At 36.2% G+C, this 10868-nt stretch overlaps 1 pseudogene; it reads right to left on the reverse strand.

Annotated features, from left to right (window-relative positions):
• Positions 1-342: 342 nt before the first annotated feature.
• LOC114421045 lies at positions 343-3331 on the reverse strand (annotated as a pseudogene).
• Positions 3332-10868: the final 7537 nt, after the last annotated feature.

Genomic DNA, 10868 nt, shown 5'->3' on the forward strand with positions numbered 1-10868 from the left:
AACTATTAAATCCAGCCTAGCAATTCTCTACAAGAGGTGCCCCAACAAGCTCAAAAATCCAACTGGGGGATAAAACAACAACCCAATTACTATCACAAAATTACAAGAGAGACACAGAGAACAAGTTCAATGTAATAATAAAGTAACCTCCACATATTATATTTACAAGTTAAGCAACCTCCATTTTCTTCCTAATTTCCATCATATAAAAAGACAATCCCTCTATAAATGCGTTTAACATTGCCTTGTTTACCCTACAAAATGACATTATAGAAGTATCATGTGAGGCATGAAAATTCCTAATATACCACAACTAGAAATCTTGCAGTTCAGAAATATGAATCAGACCTTAGTTGGACCCTCCAGCACCCTGACAATATCATTAACCAATATAGTCTTCTTGTGCTGATCTAGGGCAGTAAGTTTCAAATCAAATAGCCCACTCTTTGTTTCATGTTGATCGATAGTTACAGCATCAGGTCCATCTGAACTCTCTTTTAGAATCTAAAATAGAAAGGGAAATTAGTAAAGAACTTACCAAAAAAAAAAACAAGTACTCAAAAACAAAGACAGCCCACAGAAATAGTACTTTGCTCACTTTATGGCTTTGTTTGGATTGCAAGTAAATAAAGAGAAGAAATAGGACAGATAAAAATAAAGGAGAAATAGAGTAGAAAAAATGTGTTGCTTAAACAGATAGAGGTAAGGAAAGAGGTGAAAATAAGAGAAAATCATGTGGGCACAGATCTCATTACAAATTTGGCAGCCAAGGCTTGTAGATCAATTCTCAGAATAAGCTTCACTGTAACTTTTTTCTAGGTATTGTTCACAGACACAACTTGGAAAAACATAATAATAGATAAAAGGAATAAGCGTTTCACAGGTTGTATAGAAAAACAAAACACACAAAAAATTACTTGTACAATCATGTAGTACATGTGCAAGATACCCCTTGTAGTTACCACCTTTTATTCGAGCCCACATGCCCTCAGAAATTTTAGGGGTTCTACTTCTAACAGAGAATAAATTATAAACCTCACTATTTGGTACAGGTGACACTCGAGTAACCTCACTATTGTGGATTAGTAACAAATGTAAATAGATTTGGCTAGTGGCAGAAAATTTTCACTGGAAAATAGAGTATAAATATGACTCTCTATTGCACTGTCATCAAGGGGGATCACACTTTTAAAAATAACTCACAATGTCATCAAACCTTTAACGGGCATCACAATAAGCACCAACTACACCCTATCAACTTCTCCACAATAATGTAAAGTTCTTAAGATTTATCTTCCCTTAGGCTACCTATGCAAGGAACTATTCTTCATAACTCATAGCAAGAGCTTCCTCATAGTAGCTGTTAAGCATCTAGGCTACCTATGCAAGGAACTATTTATGTCGTGTAAAAAATTATATAATTTGAAAGCATATTTGTGACTGCATTCATGAAATATGAATATTGATTAACATTGAACAGAGTTGTGATGTTGCCTTAACTATCATAATATTACTACTACCTCTCAGCCTTTTGAAATAATTGATTTAGATGACTTTTTCCCAAACAGTACAATTTTGATCCATTTTCCTGGTGACTTCCCCATTGTGAGATCGGGACTTGTAACAGAAGAAGGTAATACTAATTTCTAAATTGATCCTACGATTACTATTTAATATTTGTAAATTTGTAAATAGAAAAGTAATTAATCCTGAAAACATGCAAGATGCTTGCGTTGCAGCTTAACTAGATCACCAAATTCAATTAACTATACTTAATGCAACTAAAGAAAAAGTGAACTCTTCAATTCCTTTAGTTAGCCAAGCATATTGGTGGGATAAATTCTTGAAACTAGCATGCCCTCCACTGCTGGTAAGCTAAAGTACTCAGAAAAGCAAAATGTTGAGATTTTCAAAAGGACTAGTGAGTAAAAACTAGCATGCCCTGCAGTTTCAAGAGTTGACCATCATAAACAAACCTATGATAACCATCATAAAAAAAATTTCTAGTAGTGATAAAAGAAGCACATAAATGGGATAGGACTAAATTAAATATATTTTTCTTTACTTATCCAAGCATAGTGGACCAAAAGAGAAAAACAGACCTCTTTCCTCAATTTCTATCATAAGCATCGACAACTTTCCTATTTCTCCCACCCACTGCCACAAATAATATGGTTTTAAATGAAACCAGGATATATGACCAACGAAAAATAAGGTGAAGTCAATTAATGAATGTCTTTACTGCATCTTGTGATAATGTGAGCTATACCACAACTCTAAAAAAAGGTGTTGTCCTTAACAGATGGAAACCTTATCTTTGAAAATGCACTCGTCTCTTCCAGGCCAATTCTCATGATTGCATCCTAGACACATGTAGAAATTAAGAAAACCAACAACAAATGACAAGGGGGTGGAGAACTTTTCTGAGGCTTCAAATCCTTTAAACTTACTTTTGTATTATTTCCCATCTCCAAGCCATCAGCAAAACCTGTCACATTTGCAAGCAATTTCTTGATCATTCATAGAAACTATAAAAAGTGGAGAACAAATTGCAGATATTGTACTACGATTTTTCAAACCTGCAGCTATGGCCACTACATTTTTTAGAGTTCCACAAAATTCGACCCCTTCAACATCTTCGACCTATTAATCATGATGCAAAAGTCATAAACACAAAGCGTATCTCAATACATACCAATTTAAAATTACTCAAGATTAGTAAACAGAAAGAAAAAAAAACTATTATGATTCAATGATTCTGCCATGACAATCTTTCTTGATTTTACTTATTACAATAAGGAACTTCCTAAGGATTTAGACATCTTTTTTCTCCATTAAGAACTATTTGTTCAACTTTTTTCACTAGTTTGTTGCTCATCAAGAAAGAATACTCACGGCTGTCACATTGAAATAAGGAGTGTTGAACAACTCAACCCATCTCTCTGCTGCTAATTTTCTTTAATTATATCCAATTGTTGCTTCACTAAATTTCTCCTATGCTATCTGTTCAAACAGTAAACATCAAAGCAGAAAACAACATTAATTATAATTTGGCCTACGTATTTACACTAAAAAGGCGTATAATATCATTAGCTACCTCATTTGCTATGTTGGCCCCCATTAAAATAGAACAATTGATTCCTAGTTGTTTGGTAATGAGAGTAGAGATCTTGGTTGGGCCTTCCTTCTTGACCTCCATCCCTTTGATAAGAGAAATTCCCTATGCATCTGCCCTTATTTTCCCTGCAAGCCTCTTGCATATTCCTTCCATGAATTGATGCAGAGTTACAAATACTAGCATGTTGGCATCCTTAACTGAATAATCAACCATTCAGAACAGAAGACAAGTTAATCACAAGACAACCTTAAAAGTAAAATTGAACAACTGTAAAATACTTGTGGAGTTTAGTTCCCTTTTCTCTATTCAAAGTCTTGGTACTTTTGGTAGAAGGTTGTGGTTTTTATTTTATTTTTCCAAATCATAAAGTAGAACACTTAAAACAGAATTTGAAAAAAAAAAAAGAAAGTGAACAACTTGGGGTTTCAATTTTCTCAAGACTCATAAGGAGCAGCTTAGAGAAAAGGAAGAGAGAGTTAATGCCACAAGGCATGTTTGGGTAAATATCTTAAATAAGCACTTATTCAATAAATCACAATAGCTTATTCATCAACTTGATTATGAAACTAAAATAAGCTAAAAAGAGCTTATTTTTCAAATAGTATGGTGAGTCCCACCATTTTTAAAAATATTTCCATTCTCTTTTTCTCACACCAAACACCACAAATGAATTTCATCCTTTCTCCTCCTCCTATTTCCCTCTTACCAAACAGAGGCTAAAAGTCATCAATGGGTGGAAACATTGCCCACTTAGCAGTACAAATAGAGTACTATAACATGTTATACTCGTCTCAATAACCACAGTCACTTAATGGAACAAAGGACTTTCAACATCAAAAGAATGTATTAATACCTCAACCCCAGCCTTTTGGCAAAGCTGTATTGCATCTTTGACACCAGGTAGACAAGGATCCTGCATTTCAATGCATAATGGGCATAAGGCAAATAGTAAGAACATATTGAAATGATAGAAATTAATGTGTGGAAGTCATGCAACAAAATGAGTAAGAATAGTGCTAGTGAGATTCAACATAAAACTAATAAAAAGGAAAAAAAATGTGAGTAATATCATATTAAACAAGAACACAATCAGGACGTATAAATACTGGTAACATAACAAAGATGACATTGCATTACGACAAAAGGGTTAGAACTTTGAAGAATAGAGGGAGGACATACAAAATTCCAAGGTTTGATAGTTACAGGCTTACAGTAGTTACTTGAAAGATAGATGGTGGGATGTAAGGCAAGAGGGATAATTCTGAGCAGATAACAATTATGAACTGAGGATTAGCTCTATTCATAAAGTTTCATATATCAATAACAACTCCTTTCAATTCTTTCTTTCATTCTATGTGTCAACTCTTTCATTCATGGGTTCCCAACTCCATGACAATCTAATTTCTAGAGGAAATATTACCTTTAGGCCAATAATAGCCAATAAAACAAGATTATCCTCTTGTAATGACCAGTATAAAAGTTGACATTTGCAAGCCAAAAAATTTACTTAAGAGAACATTATCAAAATCAGTCAAAAAAAAGAATCAAATCCCATCCAACAGTTCATGTAATACTTGTATTTGCTTTTTGTTTCATGAGCGTATGTAATGATAAAAGATAGAAAAAAAAGGAGGCATAATAGGAAAACTTAGCAAACATTCTATTAAGATATATCAATGCCTTTGCTTAACTATTGATCTAAATATTTAACTATTTCCTCAACCTTTGCTTCATCCATCTCCACCAACTGATCATTAGCATCAAAATACTGTGTACAACAAGCTACGACTATCTCAGCAACACCTTTCCAATGTATATGGACTTCAGAGTTAGACTGCGGAAATGTATATAATTATTAGCAATAGTGGTCTGGATGACAAATAAAATATAGTACATTTTCATATAATATATTAGCTCCCTAATCAATTTAGAACATAAGAAAAAAAATTACATATTTGAATTAAAATGGAAACAAGGTACTACCACCCATGTTGCAACTCCTCATCGCTTTTTGTCTGAACTGAATGGGAATACATGAATAATTAATTCCCCACTCTAATATTGCCTTTTCTGTTGGTGATTCAGAAACCTTAACATCATTACCACCCTGTTATGAATAGAACCATTCATAAAGTAGTAACTATTTGGGGGGGGGGGGGGAGGGGGGAGAGGGGACTGAGCAAAGCAAAACATTTATATCATACCTCAGGGATATATACACTTCCATTAGTGTTCTATGCAACACCTTCAATCAACAAATAGCAGAGCATACGAGAGAACTGTGATACATCATGAGGATCAACAATCTTCTTCCCACCACCAATCCAAGCCTCAACCACAGCCATCTATCTCAGAATTTAGGTGAAATTAAAATTTTCGTTAAGGTAAAAATCTAGAAAAAATTATCAAACTTACGTTAAGGTAACTGCTAAAGGTAGCCCTTCATGCACTGCAACTACTACAATGGTGACCTGCATATTCAATGGAGCATATATGTTCAGGTAGTCTAGTATCAATGCACATACCGTGACAGTGAATATCTTAATTACTCCATCAATAGCATCACCAACTTTGGTCTTGCCCACTATAAATTGAACACTTCCATCTGGGTTTCTAGTATGCCCAGAGAAATATTTGTGCTTACAGGTTGCCATTCCAGAAAAATGTTCAAAAAAAAAAAATTAAATTGCAAATTATACACTTCAACTTTGACCATTTGGCAAATAATGCTATGATTTCATGGTTGGCAAGTAACATGCTTAAACTTTCAAATTTCAATATATGGCAAATATATAACCAATATTAATTTTGGCAATTAACTCAACAAATGGAAAATTACCCTTGCTTTCAATTTTGATAGTTAACCAAATAAGTTAGTAGAGAATAAGCCATATGCTTATATTTAAGCAGGCTTTGATAGAACTGAAATCCCAAGGGATGTTAACTACAAAGAATACACTATAGGGTTTTATTTGATACAAGGTCAGAGTTAAAGATTTACAATTAAATCATACAAAGAAACATATAGAAGTGAAGCACATTCGCACAAACCTACCGAAGAGAGGCTTTCTCAGCCTAGAATTTAGAAGTAGATGCCATAAACTCTAAATCAAAGCCATTATTGTTCCCAAAATGCTAACTATGTTGTTCTTCATAGATGCCTCGACCTCTTCTTCCAAGCTCCTAGCAGTGGACCCCACCATTTCATCTTCTTCTTTTTGAAACCACTTTTCTTACCGTACACCTCCCTCTCCCTCCCACCCAATCCCTCATCCTCAATCCTCCACGACATGAACCCGATCATCTCATCCCTCTCGGCACGTGCGGCAGCGTCCTCGAGCTCCGCCATGCAAGGGCATGATCTCCTCCACCCTGGCATTGATCTGGTGCTGGAGGCGCTTCTCCTCCACCAACCATGCGTTCTGGTGCGAGGCAAAGAATGAAGGGGGGGTAGTGGAAGCGCATGAAGAAGAAGGCAGCAACAACAATGAACAAGGTTAGGGTTTGGAGGAGAGGGAGGAGGGAAAGGGTGTTTCTTGGGGTGCAAAATGCAGGGTCATTTTGGGTGGAGGCTCTTGTCATACCCTAATTTCATCTGGAGACAATTGTTTGTCGGCATGTGGACCTTAATTGACCACTTTGAGATGCTCGACACTCGCCGCCGCATAATCCGTAAAGTTTTGCGATGTTTCAGAAAGAAATCAGCCAAAAACACAAAATAGGGGGTGCACTTATCAGACTGGGTGTGTGCCAAGCACCTGGACCCATCTGGGCCCATCTGGAAGGTGCCAGAAGGAAGTTGCTTCAGGTGGAAGCAACCCAGCTCGCTTGGGCAGCAACCACCTCCCTCCTTTCCTTATAAAATGGCGTGAAGAGGGGGATTTTCAGGGGTTCAGCACCTTGATAGCTCAGAAATCACTTAAAATTAGTGAGGAGAAGAAGAAGGAAGGAAAAAAATCCAAAGCCGAGACATTTCTGTAATGCTTTCGAGACGTTTCCGTGATCGATTTTGTGAAAGTTTCTTTGTCGTTCTTTGTTCATTCTTCATCGCTCGTTGAGCTTCAATCGGTTAGTTTTCGATCTCGAAGCTTTCAATTCATTCTATGCACCCTTAGTGGTCCATTCTTGCTTTGTATGCTTTCGTCTTCATTTCATTTACTTTCGGTATCCTTTTTCTTCCGTTTTTAATGAACTTCGACCAATCGTTTAAGCCGTTATCTCACCTAATAAATGATAAAATGAATTTCAACCAATCATTTGTGTTGTAATCTCGTTTAATCAATGTTAAAATAATATCCAACTGATCGTTCACATCGTAACCTCGGTTAATAATAAAAAAAGGGGGGTAAATAAGCTCCAATCAGACATTTTACTTTGAAATTTATTTTGAATGAGTTGATGAATAACCAAGTGAAACTAAGGCTAAAATCAACTCACAAACCAAGCTTTGTCCGCGGAAAGGTCATTTGAAATCATTTTAAGGTCCAACACCTTAAATGGTCCTCTTCACTTTTATCGGTTAAAATGGACCGTTCAAAAGTGTAAAATCAACACACCGCATAACTTTCTTGCTTTCTTAAGAACTACATAGGTTTGAGTTCCTCATCGCAATTGAGGATACGTAGGAACAAAAGCCCCACTTTTTTCGACCCCAAAAGAGATCGTCTAAGGTCCAACGCCTTAACGTTTCTCACCCAAAAGAGATCGTTCAAGGTCCAATGCCTTAGCATTTCTCACCCAAAAGAGATCGTTTAAGGTCCAACTCCTTAACGTTTCTCACCCAAAAGAGATCGTTCAAGGTCCAACGCCTTAACGTTTTTCACCCAAAAGAGATCGTTCAAAGGTCCAACACCTTAACAGTTCTCTCCCTTCAAAATCGAGAGGTCGTTTCAAGGTCCAATGCCTTAAACAACTCTCTCCCCTTTTCAAAATCAAAAGATCATTTAAAGGTCCAACGTCTTAAATGACTTTTGTTCAGTTAAAATCAATCTTGCGAAAAAAGATAAAAACAGTTTAACCAACATTTCATTTTGAAATAACTACGTGGGTCTAATTTCCTCATCACACCCGAGGATACGTAGGAGCAAGCGACTCTGCGCGTTTTCCTCCCTTGTAAGATGCACCCGTGAGCCTCACGCCGCCCTTCTGTCGAAGGGTAGGTTGCGACAGCTCTAATGGAGTGTAACCTAAACGACGAGGAGGAAAAGGGAAAGTGAGGTGGTGGTGAAGGAGAAGGAAGACGATAATGGAGTGGGAAATGGGTAAGGCCCTGTGGAAGGAGAAGTGAGTGTGAACATTGGTATTGCACAAGAGAAGACTAAGCGTCAGAAAGGGGATAAAGCTAGGTGCGTGAGAATGACACTAACTTCAAAGACGATTTTCTTAAAATCATCTTTGAATACTTGATTTTTAAGATATTTTTAACATAACCGTCTTTGAACTATCATTTTTAAGACGGTTTTAACAAAACCATCATCATATATATTCTGTTATTTACAAAAATGTCATTGTCTTATATATTAAGATGGTTTTTGGGAACCGTATTAGAAAACGCATCGTAAAAAAAATACTTTTTTAGTAGTGTGTGGTGGTGGAACGATGGGACATTTTGGTGGGAAAAATGTTTTAAAAATTCTGCATGAGCATTTTTATTGGCCTAGCATGAAGCATGATGTGCAATTTGTTTGTGACAAGTGCATACCATGTAAACAAGCAAAATCTAAAGGCATGCCCCATGGTTTCTATACATCTTTGGTTGTGCCTAATCACCCTTGGATTGATATTTCAATGGATTTTGTGTTTGGACTACCTTGGTCTCAAGGTGGTAAAAACAATATATTTATTGTTCTTGATAGGTTTAGTAAAATGGTGCATTTCATTGCATGTTCCAAAACCAATGATGCAACACATATCAAACGGTCATTTTTAAGATGGTTTTAACAAAATTGTCATCGTATATATTCTGTTATTTGAAAAAATGTTGCCGCCTTATATATTAAGATGGTTTTGGGGAACCGTCTTAGAAAGTGCATCATAAAAAATCACTTTTTTAGTAGATCGGGGTGGTGGAATGATGAGACATTTTGGTGGGAAAAAGATTTTAGAAATTATGCATAAGCATTTTTATTAGGCTAACATAAGTATGATGTGCAATCTATTTGTGACAAGTGCATACCATGTAAACAAGATAGATCTAAAGTCATGTGCCATGGTTTCTATACACCTTTGGTTGTGCCTAATCACCCTTGGACTGATGTTTCAATGGATTTTGTGTTAGGACTACCTCGGTCTCAAGGTGGTAAAGACAATATATTTGTTGTTGTTGATAGGTTTAATAAAATGGTGCATTTCATTGCATGTTCCAAAACCAATGGTGCACTTGCATGGATTTCCAAAAACAATAGTAACTGATAGAGATGTGAAGTTCCTTAGTCTTTTTTAGAGAACTTTGTGGAATAAGCGGGGAACAAAACTCTTGTTGCGCATCCTCAAACAGGTGGACAAACTGAAGTGGTAAATAGGACATGCTTGTTGTGTCCTATCATTCAAAAGAATTTGAAAAACTAGGAGAAAGGTTTGCCACATGTTGAGTTTGCTTATAATAGGTTTGTTCATTCTACTACTTTTTATTCTTCTTTCGAAGTTATGTATGGCTTTAATCCGTTGACTCCTTTGGATATCTTATCTTTTCCTTCTAATGAGTATGCTAATTTTGATGGTATCAAAAAGGCAGATTCTATCAAGGAGTTGCATTCAAAAGTTCGAGCAAACATTGAGAAGAAGAACGAACAATATGAAAAGCAAGCAAATAAGGGTCACGTTAGAGTTATTTTTGAACCAGGAGATTGGGTTTGGGTTCATATGAGGAAGGAAAGGTTTCCTGCTCAAATAAAATCCAAGTTGCAACCAAGAGGAAATAGGCCTTTTCAAGTTGTAGAAAATATAAATGGCAATGCTTACAAGCTGGACTTGCCAAGAGAATATGGTAACATAAGTGCTACCTTTAATGTGGCTGATCTATCTTTATTTGATGTAGGTAACAGATCAGATTCGAGGATGAATCCTTTCGAAGAGGGAGGGAATGACAGAGGTGCAACCAGCTCGTCTAATGATCCTTTACACGGGATTGGAGGTCTTATGACAAGGTCTAAGACTAAGAGGATGAAGCGAGCATTGCAAGGCCTGATACTAAAGATCAAAGAGAAAGAAAATCAATTTGAATTAAGGGTTGCACCTAATTAGGTCACTTTCCTGCAAATTGATGAAGATGTTTTGACGTCAACTTCATGAATCACTTTGAGAAGCCCAATTTACAAGATAAGAAGCACTCATGAGCTGAGTTGATCAATTTTGGTGGACTATTAATATTGGGCTCATTAGATAATAACTAAGTTCAATTTTTGTTATTTTATTTGTAATTTTCGTAATAATTTTTTGGCCTAAATTTTCTGGTGACTTCTTATTTTCTCTTAGCCTTACTAAATGCTTTCTAGAATGCTAAGTTATTTAGTGGCTAGTGGGGATTTATTTTCATGTTTATTGTCATTTATTTTCATTTTCTCTTAGCCTTACTAATGGAAGCTTGCTTGTGAAGCTTCTATGGAAGCTGGATCTTTGAGCTTCAATGAGGTCCTTCAATGGTGATTTTTCACTATGGAGATGCAGCGGAAGATAAAGGAGAAGAGGTGAGAGGAGACGCCATCCACTAGGGAATAAGCCATGGAAGAAGGAGTTTCGCCACCAAGAATGT

The sequence above is a fragment of the Glycine soja genome, chromosome 1 (assembly GCF_004193775.1).
Source record: "Glycine soja cultivar W05 chromosome 1, ASM419377v2, whole genome shotgun sequence".
NCBI classification, from domain to species: domain Eukaryota; kingdom Viridiplantae; phylum Streptophyta; class Magnoliopsida; order Fabales; family Fabaceae; genus Glycine; species Glycine soja.